The sequence below is a fragment of the Ovis aries genome, chromosome 3 (assembly GCF_016772045.2).
Source record: "Ovis aries strain OAR_USU_Benz2616 breed Rambouillet chromosome 3, ARS-UI_Ramb_v3.0, whole genome shotgun sequence".
Taxonomy (NCBI): Eukaryota; Metazoa; Chordata; class Mammalia; order Artiodactyla; family Bovidae; genus Ovis; species Ovis aries.
Window position 1 is genome coordinate 187,889,261 of NC_056056.1, and position 26,599 is coordinate 187,915,859.

The 26,599-nt window shown below is 42.3% G+C and overlaps 1 protein-coding gene across 36 annotated transcripts in view; it reads right to left on the reverse strand.

Annotated features, from left to right (window-relative positions):
• The window catches only part of PPFIBP1 (PPFIA binding protein 1), a 206,946-nt gene that overhangs the window by 175,032 nt on the left and 5,315 nt on the right, over positions 1-26,599 (reverse strand). For 8 of the 36 annotated variants that reach the window (XM_060413263.1, XM_060413288.1, XM_060413284.1 and 5 more), the window contains exon 2: positions 26,000-26,063. The exons of 26 other annotated variants lie outside the window; for them this stretch is intronic. The gene's annotated coding sequence lies outside the window, so the exon portion shown is untranslated. Of the gene's footprint in view, positions 1-3,588; positions 26,064-26,599 lie in introns of all 36 variants that reach the window. 2 more of the 36 variants (XM_060413287.1, XM_060413283.1) reach the window with 2 other exon arrangements.

Consider the following 26,599-nt stretch of genomic DNA (forward strand, 5'->3'; position numbering starts at 1 on the left):
ATTTTGAGAGCCAACTTCCACTCAAACATACTCACTCATTACTACTGTATGAAGTGTAGACAACTACTCAAAGTCACATGGAGAATGGTGGGGCTTTGTTGAAGCAACAAAATGACTCCAAGAAATAAAGAAATAAAACTTCAAATGAAGATAGATCCTTTAAAGAATTGAGTGATTCTTAGCATCCAGAATTACCAGAAAACAAACTAAGTTAGAGAAAACTATTTAGAAATCTATAAGAAATCTATAACTTCTCTGAATACTTGAAAATATAAGAAAGCAGGTCACATCCTAGTAGTTTCAGGTTTGTCCCCAGTAAATCTACATTACTCATTTCACATATAAAACTATTATGGAGGTATTTAGCACTTAGACAAAGTATATCTACAGTGTCGGAAATTTTTTATGAACTGACCAATCTGTAAAAATAACATGAGTATAGAAACTGATATGGAAAAGACAGAGCTCTTGTAGGTGGTAAATACAGCCATGTAAACGTCGATATGGACTATCATTCTACAAACTTTTTAGGTACTTGATAAACATCTACACATTTCAGTTTTTTCAGATTATTCCCTTTTCTTATGGAAAAGTAAGTATTATCACCATGATGTTACTTCTAAAAACTTTATTTTGATACAAAAAGTTCATCAGGAGAAAATTTTTTTCCTTTATTAATTTAAAAATAACTCAAGCTATTAAGAGATTATAAAGCAGACTCTCTTTTGTTCCCCCCAAGAAATAGATATGCAGCCCAAAGCAGGGAATTATCAAATGAGAGAACTTAATGCAATTTCAGATTTTGAAATTAAAATCTAAGGTCACCTGGACAAGTCAGTAAGCCTTGTCTCAAAGTGGTTTTTTGGTTGTTGTTGCTCAGGGGGACTCGTAAAAGGGAGGTCTTTGAAATTTCGAGATTCTTAATCCCTTTCCCCCTTCCTCCAAATATTATGCCTGAGCAAATGTAAAATAATCTTAGAACTGCAGACCTATGTAGATTAATTTATTAGCCTCCAATAATTCCAAGTGAGAAGTTAGATGATTTATGAGCAATTCTGCGAGCCATTCTTCCAACGTGCCTTCTCCTGGTCAGTGGTGGACGTCAGGGCTGAGTTTACCTGAAAGCAGCCTACAAGAAGAAAACTCTTCTGAATCAAGACAAATCCAGACTGCCAACAGCAAAGCACAACAGACATTTCCTGTTTCTTCAGTAAATGACAACAGTCCTATTGCGGACAACATTCCAGAGTCTCAGGAGAAAGAAACAATAAACATGACATTCCATTTTGCATTCCTACCTCCTGTAAGTGAAGTGAAGTCGCTCAGTCGTGTCCGACTCTGCGACCCCATGGACTGTAGCCCACCGGGCTCCTCCATCCATGGGATTCTCCAGGCAAGAATACTGGAGTGGGTTGCCATTTCCTTCTCCAGGGGATCTTCCCAACCTCCTGTAAACTTAACCTCAAATCAAAGCTTTCACAAATCTGTATAACTAGTAATGTAAGCTAAGCCCACAGCACCTAGCCTTTTATCAATTAAGGGTATTACTATGACAGCCTCTGTGCGAGGATATCCCCAAACAGGGTTTTCATTCTATGATAATGTTATCACTGGTAAAGAATGGAAAACTTCATAAAGACTCAAGTCTCTTTCTTTCAGTATCTTTTTCATTTAAATACAGAAATGAATGTTAATGGCCATGCTGCTGCTGCAGCTAAGTTGCTTCAGTTGTGTCCGACTCTGTGTGACCCCATAGACAGCAGCCCACCAGGCTCCTCCATCCCTGGGATTCTCCGGGCAAGAACACTGGAGTGGGTTGCCATTTCCTTCTCCAATGCATGAAAGTAAAAAAGTGAAAGTGAAGTCACCTGTATGTCAGAATTCTTACATTTAGGCATGTAGAAAACCAAAACCTGCATCAAACTTTTAATTTCTCCAAGCAGATCTTGGAACCAGCATATCAACCACAACAAGATGACTCAAAACTGGTATGTTATTATACCAAAATATACTCCAAAAGCAACAGATGTACTCAGGAAGTAGTTTTATTTCAGTAGGATAGTTCTTAATGTCAAAATATTCTGTATTCATTTCTCATAATTCAACTTGTCTCACAATTTAAGTTTTAAACAGTGAATGAAAGAATAACATTGACAAATGAATAATTGGAATTTCTTTCCAATGCATAGCCTCTTTCAACCATAAGACCATGATTTAACTTATTCATAATATTATGTAAAATGGTATCCAGCATGCTTAAAAAAGTAAATATATTTGATAAAAGAATCAGGACCATTAACATAAAAAAGGGGCTTTTTTCCCCCGAAACAATATTCCTTAAAAGGATTTAAGCCAATGAAAATACAAGCTTGGTAATAGGTAAAAGGCTCTAATGCTTTAATTCTGTTTTGTACTGCTGTATCATAGCCAAGTGACTGTCACTCCTTAGAGAAAGGGGGAAAGTTGGGTTAAAATTTTTTTTGCCTTCAACCCTGATTTATGATTTCCTCTAAAGAAAAGCACAATTTTCTGCCAAAAAGAGGAAAACAAGGCTTAGCTTTCACATCAGGAAGGAAAACAAACAGACAAACCGGTAGCAACATTTTTTTGCATATAACAATCACTATTATTTAGCCCATTCAAGTGAAACATAAAACCAAAGAAAGGAATAAGGAACATATAGTCTTAACAGGATCTGCAGAAAATAAAAAACAAGAAAAGTCATGTTTAGAGAAATTTCCAGAGCTTTTTCAGCTCTCATCAGAAAGAAGCAGTTGTACTTTCCATAACCAGTGCCACAGGAAAGCGATACCTTTCTTCCACCATGCCTTTCTTCCACCATGCTAGCTCTCCAAATAAAATAATTTTGGAAAAGAACCAGGAGCTGGCCATTTTACAAAAATCATAGAACCTTACTGTTGAGGGGACCTGAGCCAACATCTACATTCAGGCTCCCACTCAAAGCCTGAATGTTTTCTATTACATCTGGATGAATCCTACCACCTCCTCTAAAGGGCTAGATTTACTCAGTTAACTGGAAGGGCCTGCCTTCCCTGAGTCAGTCTGCCTGCCCCACCCAGCCTCATTGACCGTTTAGGACTGTCCTTGGGGATCAAACAATACAAGCCTATTCCCTCTTCTGTTTGGCAAGCAGACAAGTTTTATAATAGCAGCCCTGTCTCCCTTAACTTCCTAGGACATTAAGTCCCAGTTCGCCAAACCACTCCTAACAGAACATAATTTCCAGACCCCTGGTCACACTGTCTCTATATCCCACCACAGCAAACCTTCCGATTTGGCAACATTCCTCTTAAAATGGGATGTATGGAGTCCAGCACTAGGATCTCTGACCTGGAGCACAAAAGGACCACTGTCTCCAAGAAACTGGACATGAAACCTGCTGAACCTGAGGTCCCCTTCCTTTAACTTTCTGTTAGCATAGCATCACCATCTTTGCACTTAAAAACAACCCCCAGGAAGCTTGTCAAACCAAGTTATACCACTTTTAACTTTTTAAGATGTAAAATCACAACATGACATATAACCCTGTTAATTAAAATATTACCAGCTCAAAAAATAAAATCTTACCAGCTTCATTTTACCATGTCATGTACAGATTATCTTCTGGATTCTGACTGTCATCAGTTGTCTCTCCCAGCTATGTTTCAACCACAATTCCCAACACTGGTGAAAATGCTGAATAAGAACACTGTGGTGAGCTAACCTCCAAGTCATTTCCTCCTAATGCACATCTTTTTTTTTTTTTTTAAACCAAAGAAAATACAAATTTTCATTAAGCAATCATTTTAAATAGAACAATCAGCTTCACCAGGCTGAGAGAACTGGTGAATGGCAACATGTAAGGAATAGTTGATTAAAAACAATTTTCTTGGTCCCAGTGTGGAGCTCTCTCACCAGCACCAGCACTGACTTTTTAAAAAAAATGTTGCTTCGGGTCTTAGTCGTAGAACTTGGGATCTCTGTTGTATCATGTAGGAAGTGTTTGTTGCGGCACAAGGACTCCCTAGTTGTGGTACAGGGGTTCAGTAGTTGAGGCATAAGGGCTTTGTGGCTCCAAGGCACATGGGATCTTAGTTTCCCTAAACAGGGATCAAACCTGAGTCCCCTGCATTAGCAGACAGATTCCTAACCACTGGACCACCAGGGAAGTCCCTGGTGTTGTCTTCCCTTGGCTATGCATTATCTCCAGAGCTCAACCGGAGCCTCCACAGGATGGCCAGCTAATGTCTACAAGTTGCCAGTTTTAACGCATTTACCATAACACACATCTAAGCACTCAGTGTTAACCAGATGGGGATTGTTCAGCAGCCCTGGTATCAAGTTAAACTTCACTGAAACACTGGCATTTCCCACAGTGGCCTTTTTGTGTCCTCCTTCATTTGTAAGACAGCAGGTTTATCCAGCGCACCTAGCAAGGCACTTATAAACTGCCTCTCCAGTTATTTAAATAATGCATATAATTCAGAAAGCATCCTAGCTATTCAGTTTGGGAGACCTGGAGGAGAGAAAAACAGTAGGAACTGAGACAGGAGATAGAAGGGCCCCAGGCTAAACCGTTTCTTGTGGACAGAAACCCCGTAACATCAGAAACTCCATAAAAGTAGGATGATGGAGGAGGCTGGGCACTGCCCAAAGAAGAGACAGAGACCGCATACTTCTCATTCTTGAAGTTATAGAGATCTTTCTGACTACACATGCACAGAAGGCTCCCTGGAGGTCAAAAGGGAGGGGGTGTTACCTCATAGTGAGTGATGTCAACCTACCCATAGATCTCTTGGCTAGAATCCATCTTGGCTAAGAGCTATGTGCATACATGGGAGGACCCCGAGCTATACCAAATACGGACTTAGAACCGGGTGAAGCAAGATGACTGGCCAAAGGAAACCCAGAAGAAACGTCCCCTAAAAGTGATTCAAACCAGAGGGCATGACTCTATGAGTCTGCCTGTGTCTATCCACACCTACTGTACTCATTTTCCTCCTAATAAACACTTTACTTGTTTCACTACAATCTGTCTCTAGGTGGAAATTCATTTCTACACAGTGATGGGCCAGGGCCTTGTCACTGACCACTGGTCCCTGGTGGTCTATTGGTTAGATTCAGTGCTCTCACTGCCTCAGCCCAACCTCAGTCTCTGGGTGGGAACTGTAACTCTGCTTCAAACAGCTGCAGGCGGAGGCCACCAGAGATCAGAACCATTTGATGTTGGCTTCCCAGGTAGTGCAGAGGGAAAGAATCCGCCTGCCAATGCAGGAGATGCAAGAGACACGGGTTTGATCCCTGGGTCTGGAGGATCCCCTGGAGGAGGGCATGGGAACGCGTTCCAGTATTCTTGCCTGAAAATTTCCATGGACAGAGGAGCCTGGCGGCTACAGTTCATGGGGTTGCAAAGAGTCGGACACGACTGAGTGACTGAGCACACACAGCCAGTTCCATCTCCCTCTTCTAACAGAGGACACTCGAAAATGGTCTCAAAAATACGCAGAATTACTAAGGAAATCGGATGAGGGACGTAAGTGATGTGAATGGCTCCCCCAGTGCATGCTGAGTCCCTGTGTATAAGGCCCAAAGTGATCAAGGAGCATTCTTAAGGATCTTTTATTTCATCACATCATTGCAGATAAACTCTGCAGACAAGAATTTTTTTCTATTCAACTCACAGATCACCAATCGATAGGTAATCATGATCCCTAGAGAGTCAGCCATATAATATGTAAGGCTGCTGACTGAGAATTCACCAAGCACGGGGACTTTCCCATCACACACTGTGCAACATGTCCCATAATATGCCAGGTGCTTTGGCTTCTGCAGGGCAATTTATGAAGTCTGCTTGTACATGGCAGATGGGCTGGTTATCCAGCAGGGCAGCTAAAGGCCTCCAGCCTCCGGACAGCTAAGAGAGCAGTAGGGGCATGCTATCTGTAAGCCAGGAAGGGCACAGGAAAACGCAACACAGCAGGGCACAAAACAGCATTCAAACAGCGCCCTGGTGAGCACAATCCCCAACCCAGCTGGGCTAAGCCATGATAGAGGCAGCATTGTTGAGGGCCCGCAGGAGCCATCACACTTGTCAGTCACCAATGTGAAGACGCATCGCCTGAGTTCATCTCTATTTTCAATTGCCCTCTGCGCTGCCCCCACCCAGGGCAGTGACCAGGGTCATGCCACAGTATGCTCAGTGTTACCAAACAGCCTTGAACCGGAGGAAAGGAGAAGAACCTTTCCCCAGTGAGACATGGACTTGGAATCACACTCTGGTCCAGTGAGCTGAATATGAATGCATTTTCCTCTCCAACCTCAGCACCATCATCCTGACTTCCAGGCGCCACTGCCCAGCTGGACCTCAGGCAAAGCTACCCAAACAGTTGTTCTCCGTTCCTGCCCCTCCTCGAAGCCGACCCACAGCATCAGTGTTCCTGACCGCAGTTCAAGGCAGCCCAGCGAGACACTGGCTCTGGGGGCAACTGTCAGGGATTACTGCAGCAAAGGAGCATCTTGACCGCCCCCCAAACCTACTGCAGCTCAATTCTCTTCATTAACAATGAGTCGCTCTATTCAAAAGATGTGGAAGAAAAATGTCCACAACACTTTCCCTTTGAAAGGCAGTCTACAGGTGATCAGAATTAAAAACATACTACCCGTTTCAATTCACTGACAATACAATTCACAAAGGAACAAACTCAACATTGGCTTTAGGCAGGCATGCTGGTGAATCAAAACAAAAGCCATGTTAGAACTTATTAGAAATGTTTGAACCAAAAGGTTTTAGAGCCTGAAAAGTTTGGGGATGTCTAACGTACCTCCCTTGTTTTAAAGATAAGGAAACTAGGGGTCCGCGGTTCTTGAGGAGAAAAAACAAACCTGGAATACAGTTTGCTAATCAGAATTCAGGACTCCATGTTCTACAGGCACTTTCAATGTCTTTAAATATCTGTCTACTTATGCACTGGAATCTGTCAAAATTTATTTTTAAATGACAGAAAAATCTATCCATTTAAATATATTCTGCTTTATTTCTAGATGGCAGCTTGGCACACAATCTTCACATTCTTTAGCAACACATCAACTTGAGATAAAAACCACTAATTCCATAAAAAAAAAAAAATAGGAGAAAAATGAAAAGCCAAGTACTAGTTGAGTTGCTTCAGAGACTTTGGTCAGTTGGTGGTGGGTAAGCACAGACAGGGTTCTCCCGGGGCCTGAAAAGGCAGGACTCAACATGAAAGCTATCAAATGATGACTTGGCCGGTCATCTGCAGGTAACTTAAATTACACAATGTCATCAAATGTTTTGGTTTTATTTTCCTATTTGGGGAACTCCAAGAACTTCCATGCAGCCAGTCTTCTAGTTTGCAAACAACTTCCTAATTTACAGTGTTCCTTTTAAACTACGTCACTTGCTCTTTGGACATGGAGAGGATATAAATTATAAATAAAGTCAGTTCCTTCTAGTTGATGCCAGGTTTGGAAAAATGGGACTGGCTGAGGTCTGTAACCTAGGGGAACCACGATTATTTTTGGCATCACTGTGGCAGCGAATGGAGAGATAGACATTCCCATCCTGGCTGAGGTGCCACACCCTTGAGAATTCTTCCTGACCCAGGGCTGGGGTAAGTGTTCCCAGAGGATAATGAGCACTCCTCCGTCAGATCACACTCTTCTGGAACCTTAGTCAGATCTGTCATGATTGTAAATAAATCTGAACTTTTAACGACCACGTTACAGAATTCACCTTTAGTGTGAGGTATGTGACCTCAGGAAGTTTTCTCGGTCAGTTTTCTCATGTGAAAATGGGGATGAGAGTACTTATCTCAGTTTCCTTGTTTATAAAAAAGAATGTAACAGTATCCACCTCAAAGTGATTGTAAAGATTAAAGTGCTCTTGTGAATTATAGCACAGAAAAGCATTGCAACATCCTAAGTAGTCAATAAACACCAACTCTCACGGTACTGCTGCCCTTGTAAGTCCTAACTAACACATTAGTTGTCTTCTCTGTGCTTCTTTAAATCTTTACCAGTCAGATAAGACAAGTTTTTACCTCTGATGGGGAAAAAAAAAATCCACAAGATTTGAAATTAGACAGGAATCGGGTAGCATCCAGACTCTGCTATTTACTACATTTCATTAGTTAAAAACATATACTTTTTCCCATTTTAACCTCACTGAAACTGAAATGTGTCTTACATGCAGTGAAAGCGGGCATTATCTCCAATCTTAAGCAAGTTATTTAATCTCTGCAAAACTACTGATATTACCTTCCTCTCTTAGGGTTGCAGTAAGGCACAAATAACATAATCATGCAACCTCTTAACATATAACAGGCAGTCCTGACATACATTTTGCTCTGCACCTTTATGGGTTCAGTGCCCTGTACATAGGAAATGTTTAGGTGGTGAATCAATATTTACGTATATTTAATGGAACAACCCATTATCCATGGAAATTTAAAAATAGGACCCAGACCCATTCCAAACTAATGTGTTTGGATGTCCCTGCTGGAACTGCCTACAGAAAAGGTCAGGGGCTTTAAGAACAAGAGCCCTCAGGAAGGGCCATGGATGGACACCCAGAACCCTGTGCAAGGACATGCAGAAGCTTTCAACAACCCGCCCAGGGCCTTGGATTACTGTCCAGCTCCACGCAGGGCCTCTGCTAGTGTTTAAATCCCTGCAGATGCCAAGGTCAGGTTCAAAGTTCGTATGGTAGGGACAGAGATTTCAGGGAGGTGCTTTTTCCAAATCCAGTTATAATTCTTTCAGTAATAACAGTTACATAGTTTGGAGCACTTACTTCATTAAGCTCCACTAAACTCTTCACAATAACTCTATGAAACATAACTGACTTCATCAGCATTCCTGCTTTCTGAGGCCCAGTGTTTAAGTCACAACTTAATAAGCGGCAGAAATCTGCCTGGTCCCCAAGCCTGCGTCCTCAACCACCACACCTTCTCTGGAGGAGGTTATGAACATCGGCTGCAGAAGGAAGCAAGACTCTCCCAAAGGTCTCACTTCAAAACAGCCCGAGAGTATCCTTCCCAGGAACATGTCAGACCTCCTGCTCCAGGTGGATGGAGGCAGATGGGGTAGATGAGTGGGGCAGTTCTGCGTGGAATGAGTTTCAGTGGGTTTCCAAGCCCAGTGGTGCTGCCTCTGCCCTGGACTCTAGCCAGCCCTAACAGACAATGTTTTACATTTGACTTTTTCCATTTCACTTGTTTGAGATTTATTTCCCATAGCCCCAAGCAGCACCCTGTAGCTCACCTCTGGTCCTTCCTTTCTTCAATAGGCTTCCTCTATCTTTCTCTTTTTTCTCTCTCTTTTTAAGTTTTATTTATTATTATTTTTGGTTGCACTGGGTCTTTGTTGCTACATGTGGGCTTCCTCCAGTTGTGGCGAGCAGGGGCTACTCTTCCTTGTGGTGTGCAGGCTTCTCACTGCGGTGGCTCCTCTTGTCGCAGAGCACAGGCTCTAGGTACACGGGCTTCAGTATTTGTGGCACGTGCGCCCGAGTTTGGGCTTAGCAGTTGTGGCGCACAGGCTTCGTTGCTCCTCAGTAAGTGGAATTCTCCCGGACCAGGGATCGAACCTGTGTCCCTGCACCGACAGGCAGATTCTTATCCACTGTGCCACCAGGGAAGTCCTCTTTTCTGTTTTTTTAAACTTTGGGTTCTTTGAGAGTTTCTCTCCAAACAGCAATTATTTCTCTCTCAGCAGGACTGCACTTCTTGGTCAAGAAACTCTTCTTTATTCACCCTTTGCAGACGTGAGTCACAATGAAAAGCCACAGCTGGAGATTCCTCTTCTGAACTTTCCAGAAAGTTGATGATAAAGGCACATGTGCAGGCATGTTTAGAAAAATGGAGAAGCCAGAGGAAGACATATAACTTTCCTTGGCCCCAAGTAGGATGTGTGCTCCTCGCACTATCAAATCTCCACACCAAGGATCACAGGGGGAAAGATCATTCCAATTGGAGGTTTCAGGAAGATATACCTCAAGTGCCCATGTTCCACAATCTCTCCTTCAGCCCTTCCTCTACAGAGACCACTGTGTGCGTGCTCAGTCGCTAAGTCGTGTCCAACTGTGTGTGACGCTATGGACCATCGTGCACCAGGTTCCTCTGTCCATGAAATTCTCCAGGCAAGAATCCTGGAGTGGGTTGCCATTTCCTCCTCCAGGGGCTCTTGCCAACCCAGGGATCAAACCTCCATCTCCTGCTTGCATCTCCTTCACTGGCAGGTGGATTCTTTTACCACTTGAGCCACCTGGAAAGCTATGTTGCATTAATTTCCTTCTCATGTCATCTACCATTTCTACGCAATAAAGTTAGCCAGACAGTAAATCACGCAGCAATCGACTCATTGCCTTCCTCCAAGAGGTTCAGAGATGTGTGTTTTTAATACAGAAGCTAAGGCCAAGGCAGCTGAATTGCTCAGTTTCTGAGTAAGGGATGTTGACCTATTTCTTTCTCCACTCCATCCATAATGGAAACAGGCTGGTAACATTTCCCATGACTAGTCATTACAGAGTTCCCAGGTGATAATATTGAGCCTCCCAGATGGCAACAGTGGTAAAGAACCCGCCTACCAATGCAGGAGACTTAAGAGACATGGGTTTGATCCCTGGGTCAGGAAGATTCCCCTGGAGGAGAGCAGGGCAACCCACCCTAGTATTCTTGCCTGGAGAATGCCATGGACAAGGAAGTCTGGCAAGCTACAGTCCACAGGGTTGCACAGAGTCAGACATGACTGAAGTGACTTAGCCCAGCACAGGTGATAATGCAGATTGAAGTAAAGAATACAAGGGCTACTCCAGAATGGAAGTAAAGAATACAAGGGCTACTCCAGAACTCTGGCAAGCTACAGTCCACAGGGTTGCACAGAGTCAGACATGACTGAAGTGACTTAGCACAGCACAGGTGATAATGCAGACTGAAGTAAAGAATACAAGGGCTACTCTAGAACTGGATTCACTGGAAGTAAGGTCCATGGGTCAGGATACACAAATTCTACCACTTCTGCTGGTGCCAGGCCCAGATCATCCACACATACCCAAACTACTGAGATGATGAGAGGGCAGAACCCACCACCACCTTCACTCACTAAAAGAAAACGCAGTGTTCAGTTTTGCAGATGACTTGATCTGCAGCTGGAAAGACATTATGACTGACTGACTCTGGCCTTGTTTACTCATCCCACTCACACCACAAGCCATGCCAGACAGTCTCAGACGCTTGCTGAGCACAACTGGCTTTTGGAAATGCCAGAAAACTGATTCATTTTTTCAAAGCACATTAACTTATCCTTTGGCAACGTGACTCCTAAATCATTATCCTCAGCCACGACTAAAGTGCTGTATCAGGTAATTTCAACAGAAGCTCTCCCATGTCTACCCTCCATCCCAAGGGTCGCCTGGAATGTTCTGATTTTCACAGTCTGCGTGCCTTACTTGCTTTTTGCGGTGGTAACCCACCGATCCTATAAATTCACCATGAATTAAAGATCCTAGAAACAACTGCAATTAATATTCCAAACATGCAAAATAATTCACACTTGGGAAAAATTACTCAATTGCGGGTCAGCCATTTCACAAGTACAGAAGCTGGCCCTGGCACCGTAACCAGGTATAAATATTATCCAAGTGTCTCAGACTTCGGAGAGGCTAGAGATCTGTTTGATTTATCAGTAACAAAGGGGTATGACCTCTTCCTTCAGTTTTGCTAAGGGATCAAACTTTCTAACTTGCAGATAAAAGGACTTACCATACCACTGGAAATCTGGTGCTACGTATTTTGTTGATTTCTCTCTTAAAGGGTTGGTTAGATTCTTTGGGACAGGGTAGTGGTCACTACTGTGCTCCAGCCAGATTTCACTTTTAGGGCAAGTGTACCCATCCCTGGCTGCTGCTGGCTCACAGAGAAGGTCCTCAGGTAATGACCCTGGAAGGGGCAGCCAGCTGCCAACCATTGGCTGACTCAAGAATACACAGGTCCAGCCCTTCGCCTCAACTGAAGACAACTGGGGAGGCTCCCCCAGCACCAGAGCTCCCCATAAGGGCGCTCAGGGCTTCAGTCATTCCCACACTGCCAGTCAGTGTGTCCTCTGCCCAATCCTACCACCTGCTTTTCCTGGCCCCTAAATTCCTTCAGCACCCACCTTCTGGTGTGCTTCCAGCCAAAGACAAGCTGCTTTCTAAGTGTAGAAAGTCATTTCTTAAATCATGCCAAGGAAGTTACAGGTCCCAGAGAGACATTTTCTCTCAGATGTCCTGTGAAGGCTGAACAGTCTCTGAAAACTACCTGTGATTCTGTTCAAAAATTATACATTTTTCATAACCAGCTCAGGCCGCTTTCTGAACACCAGCCCAATGCGGTCAACAGGGACAGGAGTTTGAATAGCCCAGGAGCATCACAGCTTCACAAGTCAGGGAGGTGAAACATCACCAGGTGAGTGATCTGTGTATCACAACATCATGTGACCCTGGACACTGACGCCAAAGCATGGGGTGCCAAGCCGAAGTTGTCACCCTTGACCATTGGAGTGTACCCCTCCCCACATGTCAGACATGATATCCTCACATCCAAGGAAATCTTTAAAGCTACCTGAAGGGCCCTACATGTAAGTATGACAGTAAGACCTGAACACTTTATCCTCAAAACTCCAAACTTTTAGGAACAAGAAACAATTCCTAGAGCTGACTTGATTACTGATGACTTTGTACTCTCTACTGTAACCCCAAGAAAACAGATGGCAGACAGGCCTGAGCAGGCAGCAAGAGCTACTGCTACTGTGTTGCCGAGGGGGCATAGCACTATCTCCCAGAAAACCTCAAGGAACTACCTTGTCATCCAGGCTCTAATGCAGCTTAGGGTCCAGGGATGAGATTAGAGATATCTCAGGAGCAGAAGTCAGAGGAAAAGCAGGAGCCTGCACAGTGTATTTTATCACCAGAGGGGTGGATTCAGAATGTTAAAAATGTAGATAATGTACTCCCTATGAAACACTCAGCTTAAAACTATTGCAGGGACTTCCTGGTGGTCCAGTAGTTAAGACTCCACGCTCCCAATGCAGGGGATAAGGGTTCGATTCCTGGTCGGGAAACTAAGATCTGGCATGCCACACAGTTCAGCCAAAAAAAAAAAAAAATTTAAACCATACTACTGCTTCATGGTTTCTAGCCTGTTAGCACTGTCTCCTCTGACCCTCACAACTCCTCCTATTGAGGGCTGGGCTGTTACTATAATCTCAACATTATATCTGGTTAAGTGACTTATGTGTGGCTTCCCTGGTGGCTCAGGGAAGTCAGTAAAGCATCTGCCTGCAAGGCATGAGACGCAGGTTCAATGCCTGGGTCAGGAAGATTCTGTGGTGAGGGGATGGCAAACCACCCCAGTATTCTTGCCTGAGAAATCCCATGGACAGAGGAGCATGGCAGGCTACCATCCATGGGGTCGCAAAAGAGTCAGACACGACTCAGCAACTAAACCACCACCACCACAGGTGACTTGCCCAGGATGACACTGCTGATCAATGTTGGGATCAGACTGGCAGATTCTTGGTCCCAGGGTCCTCTCATATAAAACTCTGCCAATTTGCAGCATGACTACATATTTCTCCAGGCTTATGTACAAAGCCCCCAAACCTGTCTCTCTCCTCCTGTCTTTACAGCCTCCACCCTCATATACACATCTCTATTTCATGGGAACAAAGGCTACCGATGACATGAGTCCTGAACAGGGTCACAAATCACCATCAAAGCTCTCTCTCTCAGTGGCTCCAAACACTTCAAACTCTTTGTTGATACAGACCACAGCCTCTGGAGTATGGCTGACAAGAGGATAAGGGATCGAGTTATAAGATGACCAGTATTCAGGGTCTCTGACTATCCGGGTTCATGTCAGTCACATACACAAGAGGAGGGAAGAGAAGAAAAAGCTTTGAACAGTTCACTAATTTCTTAGACACAGTAATTCTTCCTAGCAAACCCTTCCTATCCTGGTCGATAGGTTTTGCAACCGTTATTTGAAGCACTTGGTGGATTCTACTCTTGCCAAGTCGGCATTCTGTTTCTGCAGTACAAAAATGCTGGGGCTGAAGAGATCAGGTGGGGATGCTACGGTTTCAGGACCAGAGGCAAGCATATCTGTGCTGCAGGTGGATGCATTACAGAGGCGGGCATGCTAATGAGCACTTATTACTCTTCCTACTCCACAAGCCAAGCAGCAGCAACAAGAAACGCCTGGTAAAACTCGCTGGGTTCTCAGGCTTTGATCAAAGGGCTGGTGCCACAGAGATTTGGCTGAAGTGACTGACACAGGGCTAAACTGGATTGTTATCTCAAGATCACAAAGCCTCGTCTTAAGTTCTCTGTATCCTGTAAATCAGTAGTCAGGTCAGCACCAATTTTATTCTTCCAGACTTAACCTACTCTCTTCACCAGTAATAACGCTAACCCCTCTGCCCCCACTTTCGCTGATTATTAAGAAATCAAACAATAGACCTGGAATTTTAGGAAAACAAATGCCTACTGACCATTAAAATGAGGTGTGGCGTTCTACAATGTACTGCGCTCAGTTTGCAACAGTCAAAAGATTGGGCCAACAGTGCACTCACTTTGATCCTTAACTTGAGACATAAAAGGGAACTGAGAAATCATGTAAATTTCACTTAATCACTGATACTTAACTTTAACCATGTTTCCTGTAAAGTATATACATATGGTATTAATTATATAAAAGTACAATTCTAATTTATGAATTTATATAAATTAAATTTTAAAAATGCTTTCCCATCCTTGTCTCTCCAATGCTACCAAAGCAAGGGCAGGGAATGGGAAAATTACCTGGCTGCAGACCTAAACTTCTCAGAGAAGGAACAAGAGCATCAGCTATTAATCCAATAAAGCCCCATTCTCATTCACTTTTCCCTATTCCAATACTAGGTTGATGTATTGTTGAAAATGCAACCATGGCTTGGGGGACAGAAAAAAATAAGACCCAAGGCATATTCTAAAGAAGATTCCTGAAAGTGTTATCTTTAACTCCAAAGATAAAACTGTGTTGGGTTATAATATAATTCTACAATAACAACTCTTGTAATTACTTGACTCAATTTATTAAAATGGAAAAGTCAGAATAAACATACAACATAAGTCAAATGGCAAGACAGCTCTCATGCTGAAAGTCTTTAGGCAGAAGTAACAATAATATTAGCAAAGTTTTTTCTTTTTTTAAGTGGTTCACAAGGTCTAGCCTAAGGATGAGATCTAACCCAACTTTTATGTGGTATGAAAAAAAAAAGGATTTATTTAACAACTTTTCTCCTGATTTATTTAATAACTTTGTCTTTTCTTATGATTTTCTGTAACTTTTTTTAAGGCTGCTCTGTTACCTGAATGTTTAACGATTCATGGACAAGTAACAACTCCATGAATAATGCCAAAATTCTCAACTATGTGTAAAGGAATGCCTGGGTTATTGCTCCTCTAAAGAACTGTCTGTGCTTTTTACATAAACACATAGACAAAGTATGTTTTATTTTGGCTGCGAGTATAGTTCTAAACTGGGGGATCATCACAAAATTCTCCAAGCACAAGGATTTCAGAGAAGTAAGTGACTTAGCCACACCAGAAGAGAAAATCTACTGAACAGGAAAATAAGTAGGGCAGATAAAGAAATGTTTCTTACATTTAAATATAAATAATATTTACTAAAATTTCACAAGTCTGAGCAGACTTACCAGCTATTCTGAAATTTTTAAACAAAAAAAGAACATTTTCAGCTTTGAGACTAGGAAACAATATTACATCTGAGCTCCCACAATAAAAAGGCCAGGTGCTGTGCTGGGTGGCTTGCACGTACTATCTCCACTTAATCTAACATTTCTACAAGGCAGACGCTGTTGTTTCCACTTTAGAGATGAGAAAACCAAGTCACAGTGTTATGACATGACTCTTGGTATTCCATCCAACACATGTCTGACTCGAAGATCTAAAGCAGTTGCTGCTACCCTCTGTGCAATGGCATCGCCGAGAAATTACACCCAGAAATTACAATGAAGGAATTGTTTCATAATCAGAGGATCAGCTCTGCAGTCAGAAGCTCCAGATTTTAATTATGCTTCCATTGAGTGGTGGTTTCCTCCAAGTTAATGGAGATGAAAATAGTGTTTAACCTCATAAAGTTGAGGTGAGAAGCACATTAAAAAGCCCGAGTAAAAGGGCTTTGCAGAAAGAACAACCAAATGAGCACTGGCTGTTATCACTACCTCCCTCTTCAGGCTTCGGCTAATACAGCTGGTGACCCGCAGATGAGCAGGGCTGAGGGCTCATATGAGTCCATCCGCAGGGAAGGGAGCCACTTCCACAAGGCCGAGCGGCATACAGCCTGGAGCCTGAGAGAGTGGAACATGATGGTGAGGTGTGGAGGGGCCCATCTCTGCTCAGTCCACCTTCTTCTGCACTAAATAAACAAATTGTTGTGGGCCAACTCTGTGCCCAGGTACAAACACTGTTTGCTCAGCTGCTGGTCCCTGGCACTCAGCCATTTGGGAACCTCTAGGAGCACCCCTGCCGGCAACAAGATCACTCCCATCCTGAGGGAAAGGAAATTTAAAACAAAACCAAATGAGCAGGGGCCTAACAAGAGCCTCATCCTTTCTCATCAATTTTCCTTATTCTCTCCCTCTCCACCCACCTCTCTCTCACACTCACATGCACACACATGCTGGTGTGAAGGGTTTTCCATGGTACACAATGGGTGTCCATATTAGATTCAGCACTTTTATCCTCATTAGGAAACTCAATAGCAATCTACTTTGGGATAGAATTTTAAACACTGATGGCTCAGCACGGTGACTTTCAAAGCAGAAAGGGTTCATCTGAGTAGAGGTGAAGGAAGGTTGAAGACCCCAGGCGGAAAACAATAATCAATAGATTTGACTACACAAAATTTTTAAACTTTTACATCACTAAAAACAAAAAAATTTTTATCATAAAAATTAGGGTAAAAAACTAAGTGAAAATATTTGCAGTAACTATCAGAAAGGGTTAATAAGTGAAATACATAGAATTCATGACAAATAAGAATAATTCTAATTCCCAATAGATAAAATTGGGAAAGTATATGAACAGTTAAACCGGAAATACAGCCAACAGTCATATACATGGTTGACTTCACAAATATCAAACAAATGAAAAAGAAAACATCTTTTCTCCTAGAAAGTTAACAAACGCTATTAAAATGAGAATACCACTCTGCTATTATTTGGTAATTGATATAAACATGGGCCAAGACATCCATGCAGTGACCCACACCCTTGATGCTGGTTCTTGTCATCTCTTGTAAAGATGGGAAGGATCTGAAATGCAGAAAATGCTGACTGCTGAGAAAGATGCTCAGCAAACACTGAAAACAGGCTGTGTGTGCTGTGATAGGGTTAAATAAACCATGAAACACCCAGAGATGGAAGATATTACAATCCTTAGAAATAACATTTAGAGGTACTGTAGTCGAGTGAGAACATGCAAATAAAACAACATTAAGAGGAATCCCTTGGCGGTCCAGTGATTAGGACTCAGTGCTTTCACTGCCGTGGGCTCAGGGTTCATTTCCTGGTCGGGGAACTAAGAACCCATAAGCTGAGCAGTACAATGGAAAATTTTTTTAATAAAATTAAATAAACAAAAACAATGTAAGTAAAAACAGGACCCAAAATACACATTCAGAATACTTCAAATATGAAAAAATATATATGAATGGAGAAAAAGGAAGGAAACACAGCAAGAGTAGCTGCATTTTTGTGTGGCAGAAGACTGAGGACGATTTTTTTTAACTGTATCTTCTTTACGTTTTGTTCCATATCATTCAAATCTTCTAGAAGGTGCATATATTATTTTTGTAACTATAAAAATATTAAAGAATAGTCTCAACTTCAAATTAAAAAAAAAAGAAACAATAGATAGAAATCCAACAGTTCTTCAAGCCACTCCTACAAATGCCAAAACTGTGCAGCAAGCAGGTAAGGCAGCAAACAGGGAGAAAGCGGCTTCATTTTAAACTTAGGGTTATGAAAACAACAGGCTTCTTGATGTGAAAACAAAAACTTCTCATGTCCCACTTATCAAAACATAGTTTGGAAATTCACTAATCAAAACATTTTCCATCAGAGAGAATTTAAACTCACACACCAAAATTATCTCTAGTCAAGCAAGCAGGAAGTTTACCAGGAACACCCTAAAAATTAATAATTGTTTTTACGGCCTTGATAAATCCATGCCAGCTCATGTTAGTACACAGTGTAACACACACAATCTCCAGTGAGTCTGTCACTTCTAAACAGGAAAGCGTGAAATCCTTAGCATAAGGCAAGAATCACAGATGTTCTGAAGTGAAGTGTTTTAGGGTTTGCCCCCCACCCACAAAAGCTGGTTTCTCAGTCTTTGAGATGGTTTTCTTAGAGTTACAGTTAACTATGCCAAACATCACATTCATTATCTTGTTTCATCTTCAGGAACCTACAAGGAAGGGTCTCTCATCCTAGGCCCTACTGACATTTGGGGCCGGGTACTTCTCTGTTGCTGATGGGGGGAGAAGCACCCATGCATTGCAGGGATGTTTAGCATCATCTTTGGATTTTACTTACTAAAAGCCAATCTTGCCTCTACCCCCAGCTGTAACACAAGAAGTGTTTTCTGACATTGCCAAATGACTCCTACAGGCCCAAATCACCCCAGTTTAAAACCACTGCTACAAAATACTATTATTGACCCCATTTTACAAATGAAGAAACTGAGACACAGACATAGGTCCATCTAAATCCACAGCCCAAGATCAAAACCCTATCCTGTCTTTGTGCATAGTAGAAGGTCTATCTTAGAGTATAAGATACTACTCAAGTCTCCTGGGCATTCCCATGGAGGCTTGTCTAGGCCTCAACGCACACTAGCCAAAAAAATCATTACTCTCATCACTGAAACATTTACTGATTCCTGACTGAGTAGCAGGGCCTGGCAACAAAGGCAGAGTCATGGCCTTCAACAAGTATATAATCTATTTGAAGAAATAAGATATAACTAGAGATCAGCCATTTGGAGCACCAGTTTTGGAGGAAACTCAGTTTCTTCATCAGTAAGAGGAAGATAATGCTAGTGCCACACTCATAATTTAAGTGAGATGACATAAGCAAAGTTCCTATCACAAAGCACAAGTTCAAAAAACAACTAGATAACCAAACGCACAGTAACATATAGGTACAAGCACTGGAAGAATTATGGCTTCTCAAAATCACTGGGCTGGGAGGAACCTCACAAGCAACTTGACCTCACTGTCCACTTAGTGCTAAGTCACTTCAGCTGTGTCTGACTCTTTGTGACCCTATGGACTGTAGTCCACCAGCTCCTCTGTCCATGGGTTTCTCCAGGCAAGAATACTAGAGTGGGTTGCCATTACCTTTAGCATTTATAATTCTAAAGATTTTATTACCTGCTTCCAGCAAGAGTTTGTAGGCTGAGCTCAGACTGAGGCTCTCAGCAAGGGTATCCTGATGAACTGCTTTAAGGGGGCCTAGAGGAGGGTTTAAGCAAGGACAAACAGTAGGAAAAGTAGAAGAGCTGAGCAAACTTAAAGCATGCCAGGGGGGCAGAGCCTGGGTGTGAGCACAGGAGAGAAGCTTAGAGAAAGAATCGAGATCAGATGAGATCACAAGTGACACAGTGACACCACAGTGACACAGTGGTGACACTAGGGAAGTATTTCTCCTAAAAAAGCAATCAAGAGCTAAAATACAAAACAAAACAAAAAAGGAAACAAGGGCTGCTACAAAGCATACACCCAAATTACACTATGAGGTTGGAGAACTTAATTTCTCAAGTTAAAAAATCAGCATTCTAATTCCTTCACAGCATTCCTTGAGAACAGGCAAATGCATGCTCTAGATCCATGAAAGTGAAGGCTTTGCCAGAATAAAGAGTCAATCTTGGGACGTCCCTGGTGGTTAAGAATCCTCCTTGCAATGCAGGGATGTGGGTTCAGTCCTTGGTTGTGATACTAAGAGCCCCATACATCATGGGGTAACTAAGCCTGTGCAGCATAACTACAGGGCCTGCACCCTCTGGAGCCCACGCCCCACGACTAGAGAGTCCATAAGCTACAATGAAGGTCCCACGTGCCGCAACTGAGACCCAGCGCAGCCAAATAAATATATATATATTTTTTAAGTCAATCTTCCTCCTCAAGTCCACAAGTGGTCCTCCTGTTTGAAAACTGGAGCCCAGAGCAGCCAGATCTTCTCTTTGTTAAACGTAAATTTCCATTGGTGAAGTTACCAAAAAAATTAAGTACTGGCGCAAATTTCTTAAAATACTGTGTATTTCAAACCATACCTGTCTGTAGGCAGTCTCCATCCCAGACCAACGAGTCTGAGAATTCTGCTGTAAGGCTGAGCCCACAGGAGATCAGAGAAAGGACCAGGCAGGCCTTGTACTAAAGGTTTATTTGGAAGATCTTTCTAGCCACAAGGTGCAGAATATAGGCAAGAGACTAACTGCACAGTCTGTATCAGAGATGATGAGGATGTAAACGAAGGCACTGGTAGAAGGAAAAGTCATTCAGAAAACACTTGAAAGGCAAAAATGACAGGGCTGATGCCAGGAGAAGGGTCCCTAGGACACTCCACACAAACCTGACCCATTGTAAACTTTGATAATGAAGCTGAGACTTCAAGATCAGAGGGTAGCTTGAGCTTAAAACTGAGTTCTTTAACTTCCCAGAACCAGGGCAATCCTCATGAACTTGTAACCTGTAGTCACATACAGAACCCCGTGCTCAAAAAGACCCCATATCTGGTTTAACACTCTGCTGTCACCATCAAGATTCCTAATAATTTAAACTTTGAATTTCTTTTCATAAATGAGGTCAAAATGCCTCATAATTTAAACTTGTGTTCTATAAACAAGGTCAGATGGCACAATGGAGCGTGCATGTAAGCAGAGGGGATCTGTTTAATAAGAGTGGCCACCATTCCTTGCCGCCCGATTCATACACAGTGTTTGCAAGGCCCCATAAGCACAGAACTTTGGCAGGCTCACGACGCATCCAGTTCAGCAGGACTCAAAGCGAGTTCAAGGTAAATGTGCTACAACAACTGAGTGAGCAGGTGGGTGGGTGCTGACAGCCACAAGAGGCCATGCTTTCCTTTCAATCCAGAATCCGCTGCACATGCAGAAACGAGGCAGCATGTTTCTAAGAAACAAAAACAACCAAACACTCCTTTCATATCCTCGCTTACTCCTGCCACTCCCCTGCATTAACCAACCACTTGAGCTGACAATGACAGCACAGGAGAAGGAAAGACAGAGAAACTCCATGGTTCTTTTTCCTTTCAGTCTTTCCTTCCATAAGCCAAGACTAATAGACTGTGCAAATTGAGATGTGAAATAACAGTAGCCAGGTTTGTGCAGGGTTTCCTCTGTTCTGATAAAAAGAATATACAAATGCAGTTACAAGCCACGAAACACTACGAAACGTGATTTCAGTAATTCTTCATAGTTGTTAAATGCTCTTATATTTGCATTTCACACTGGCATTGCATAATAAAAAGATGAACAATAAAATTCACACTGACGATTTTTATTTTCACTTCATTCAGAATAACATTAAAGCAAATAAACACCATGACTAGTAAAGAGAAACTACGGAAGAAAAAGAAAAGCTTTTCCTATTAGTACCTTTTACAGCACTTTTTCCTGCTTTTTGAACAAGAGGGTCAAACATTTTCATCATACACTGGGCTCCACAAAGTATGTAGCTGGCTCCACTGAGAATCACTGAACTCAAGAACATTATGCCCAGATCTAAATGTGCTGCCCACACTTGGATACATTTACACTGACATCAGTCAAAGCAACCTCCAAAGAACTCACCTATGGGCTGATGGGAGTGGTGCTGAGTTTTAGTCCCACACTCTTAACTATTAGATTGCTTCAGTCCTTTTCTCATACCACTCACATCATTGCAACAAAAAATCTGCTAAAACACTGCAACCCAATGTCTTTCAGCCAAAGATCTTTCTGAGTTCCTCTCATGACCTCTTGCATTCAGTTTACACTTTAGTTACGTTCTAAAGGCAATCAACATTGGCATCTTCATCTTTCCTATGTCATCTCTAACTTCCAACACTCTGGGGAAGGGTCCCGGGATGGGCGGGCTGGGCAGACCCCTCTCTCCCCCTATCGAACGAAGATGCACAGAGCCAGTTAAACCAGAGCACGTAATGATGCAGAGGTCTCTCTGCTGGACACCTGCCTCTTTCAGAGTACTCCCTGGTGCTCTGTGGTTCAGTGTTAACCAAACCCAGCCTGTGGTCCCAGACCCAGGCTGCTTCCCCATCACTCAGAGCTCAGATTTCCCCTGGGAAGTTGTTCTGTGAACCATTTAGTCTGGTGTCTAAAAATTCCATCTTTACATACAGCCAGGTATCCCTTTGTCTCATTTCATTCCCCTCTTCTTTTTTTGTACCACTACTTTCCACTTCAATAAATTAATTTCCTGCCTGGAGATACATCCTGGCAAATGTGTCAGCTTGCATTGGTTAGATGAGAGACTTCTGTCATTCTTTCAAATGTTTCCTCTGTCTCAATAATCCTGAGAGCTCTGGGGAGCCTGAGTTACTTGTCTATGAATTTCCTCTCACGGCCTCCTATTAGACTGGGGGGAAAAAAAAAAAGGCAGACTGCCTGCGGTGAACTCACTCAGCTCTTATCTCTTTCAATCACATTTCTTTCCTCAATTTCCCGCATCCTTTCTTTCATTCTATCTGAAGAAGCATTTTTACAGATTTCAAAGCTAACCTGCATTCTCTACCTAATTTCAATCTACCCCTTTCCTTTCCTCTTCTTGTTTGCTGCTTTCATATTACCCTTTCTGCCTGGACCATCATCAAACCCACACTGTCAGAGCACGTCTCTCTCTGTTCAATTCCTTGAAAGGCTGGGCTAACAGGACAGCCTCGGGGTCATCACCTCCCATGTCTTCCTCAATCTTCTGTACTCTGGGTTCCATGGCTACTGTGCTGAAACTGCTCTCCTAGCCCACCGATGAGGGCAGCTGGACTCGGGGCCATTTCTCAGACTCGTCCTGTAAGAGGTCTGCAGCACTGGATGGAGGGGATGGTCCACTTGTGCTGGGCATGCTTCATTCCCTTGCCACCAGCAACCTCTTCCCTTCCAACCTCCCTGGTTATTCTTGCTCAGTCACCTTTAATAACTTCTTTTCTTTGGCCTGACCATGTCTACATGTCAAGAGTTCCCTGTGGGTTGTGCATCTTCTTCTCTTTTTATTCTACATTCTCTTCTTCAGCAAGTTCACACGCTCTTACTCTTTAGGTAACAACCCTACAGAGATGGTCTATCACTCGAGAGTTTTGCCTACACTCCAAACCTTAATGTCTAAATTCGTGCTTAACATCATGATGTGAATAGAGTGAATAACTAACAATTCTAAGCAGCTTTTAACATGTCAAGTACAGAACTAAGCCAGAGGCAGTAGTATGAAGTGGTTGAGGTTACTGACCCCGGAGACTGTATCTACCTGCATTTAAATCCCTGTCCAACACACAATCTGTGTGACCTTGGGAAATTCACTTAGTCTCTCTGTGCCTCAGATTTCTCATTTGTAAGAATAAGAACAGTACCTTTTCTTAGGGATGATGTAGGGATTAAATCTAAGTTGAAATATGTCAGACAGTTAGAACAGTGCTTAGTACACACCTAGTAGGCATTAGCTATTATTAATACTGTTGTTGTTGTTCTCCTAAAAACCTAATGAGACAGGTTCTATGATTTAACCCATTTAGACAATGAGAAAATGAAGGTAAGTTATCATGGGTCACGAAGAATTGCAAACTCTAGATGTTTAAATCTTCTTTTTCAGATGCTTAAATCTGAATTCATCATATTTCCCATTTAAATTCAACTTTTGCAGTGTGCCTTTCTTGATTAAAGTTGTTCTATCTGTCCTCACTCCGTTCACCACATATACCCCTCCTAACATTCAACATATTATTTCAAGAGTCATTTTTATAAAATAATAATAGTTCTTAGATGCCTCCCTACCTTACAAAAAAAACCCACAACTCATTTTAAAGCATAGTCTTGTCACTCTTTTTTAAATCCCTCTAAGATCTGGCTTTAGAATATCTTACCTCTATTAACAATACTGATCTTCCTATCTTTCTCTAAAACTATATTCTACATTTTGTTCCAAACCCAAGGATGTTCATGTCCCCCCAGTGTCTCAACATTTCCTACTCATCCCATTCAAATCCCACCTTCTCTAGTAGGACCCCTCTAAACCCAATCCTTTACTATTTCATAGCACCATCTTCTACCACTTACCTCCAAGAAGCCCCACAAACTGATTCTTTAAACTTTAATACTCTTTATATTTCAAGAGTAATTCATGAGGCTGTAAAACAGACATAAAAAAATCAAAGGCCCCTCATCTTTCCCATCATCTTCATCCTATCCCCCACAAATCACTCCATTTAGCAACTTTTTCCTCCACTGACAAATATAACTTTTATATGCATGCTTGGTGACTTTTTTCCTTAAAATACATATAATAACCATTTGTTTAAATCCGTAAATTTTCCCCCAACTTTCTAACAGCTAAGTAGCTTTCTAAATCTGTTTTTCATTATGGTTATGTGTAAGGAAGATCATTCCATTTCTTCCCCTATCTTCTCTATATGAATATCCTTAAGGGTAAAGACCATGTTTTATTTGCCCTTATATCTCCAAGAGGACCTCGTACCAAGGCCAAGAACTGTTTAACAAAATAGTAACAATATCTGTCATTAATCCAGTGTTCACTGTATACCAGGAAAACCACTGTTAATGCTTCACATATATTATCATATGTAATTCTCATAACCCACCCAATTATTCCCATTTCACAGAAGACAAAAATCACATAGTTAAGGACAGAAGAGTCTAATTTACATTTATCTGACTCTGGAGCACATCTGCTTCATCTCTTTGCTTATAGGTAATAAAACTGTCATAAGAACATCTTTTGCTTTTTCAACCAAAGCTGGGAGAACATAAGAGTTCCGAGTATTCCAGTGTAGGCAGATGGGGCTGAATATAAACAGATGGGCCTTGGAATGAATGGTAAGTAGATGGAGGCAAGTGGCTACAGCCATAAAACTAACCCACCATTCAGTTGTTCAAACCATGTTTACTGAGAACCTACTAAAAGTTAAATTACTTACCTCCCCTTCTTCAGGCTCCTCATTATGGTATTCTTTAGTAATAGCTGCCATCATTTATTAAAAACCTATGTGCCAAATGTTTCATTATTATTTCTATTAACATTTTCTAATACTGACAAACTTCCCTGGTGGCTCAGACAGTAAAGCGTCTGCCTACAATGCAGGAGACCCGGGTTCGATCAGTGGGTCAGGAAGATCCTCTGGAGAAGGAAATGGCAACCCACTCCAGTACCCTTGCCTGGAAAATCTCATGGACGGAGAAGCCTGTTGGGCTACAGTCCATGCAGTCGCAAAGAGTCAGACATGACTGAGCAACTTCACTTCACTTCAATACTGACAAAAATTCCATAAGACAAACACCAGCACCACTATTTACAGATAGGAAAACGGAGACCCCAAACCATTAAATTTCTTGTCAAGATTAGTCTGTAATGAATAGCAAAGCCAAGATTCAAATTGAGGGTATGCAGGGTTCCAAAGTCCGACCCTTTTTTTAATCATCCAGGATGGTGCCTTTCAATTCTGAGCGAAAAGAACTATGACTTCTTTAAAATTTAAACTCAGTCAGGATCCCCTCTGGCTTCAAGTATCAGACCCAACTTCTGTGGTTGAATCAAATGAAGATTTATTTTTCTCAAAATAAATCAAGAGGTGGGCAGACCAAGTCTGGTACAGCATTCCAGAAGGCCATCAAGCTTCCCAGCCCACTTACCCCTCAAGCTTCTTGAATTTGTTCACAAGACAGCTTCTGCGGTTAGAAAACAGCATCCATTATCCTGGAAGAGAGAACCAGAAGCACAAAGAGCAACAGCCTAACACGCAAGAGAGTCTGTGGAGAACCCCTCCCAGCTACCTTATTGGCCAGGACGATGTCACTTAGACACCGCCCAGCTGCAAGGGATTCTGGGAAATCAAGTTTTGGTGCGTATGTGTTTTGTTTTGTTTTGTTTTGACCTGACCACCAGTAAAAAGTGGGAAGGATGGAAATGATTGCGCACCTAGCTGTATCTGCTCCACAGGGTAATGTAGAGTGCAAGCCATCCTAGAGAATCAAGGTAACTTTATAAGAAAGCAATAAAAGAACTTTAAGTCTATGTTTAAAAGCCCTCTTGGTTGGGCAAAGTCACCCACTGATGGGGGTGGAGGTCGGAAGAATGTGAAAGTTTTACAGATGCATCCAAGCAGCTGATCCAGAGGAAAAACACTGAGACCCAGGTGACTTCACACAAACTGTCCTGGCCGACTCACAGGTTCAATCACTGTTTCCTATGAGTCGTCACTGTTTCCCTTCCTCCCACTCACTCGCTGTAGA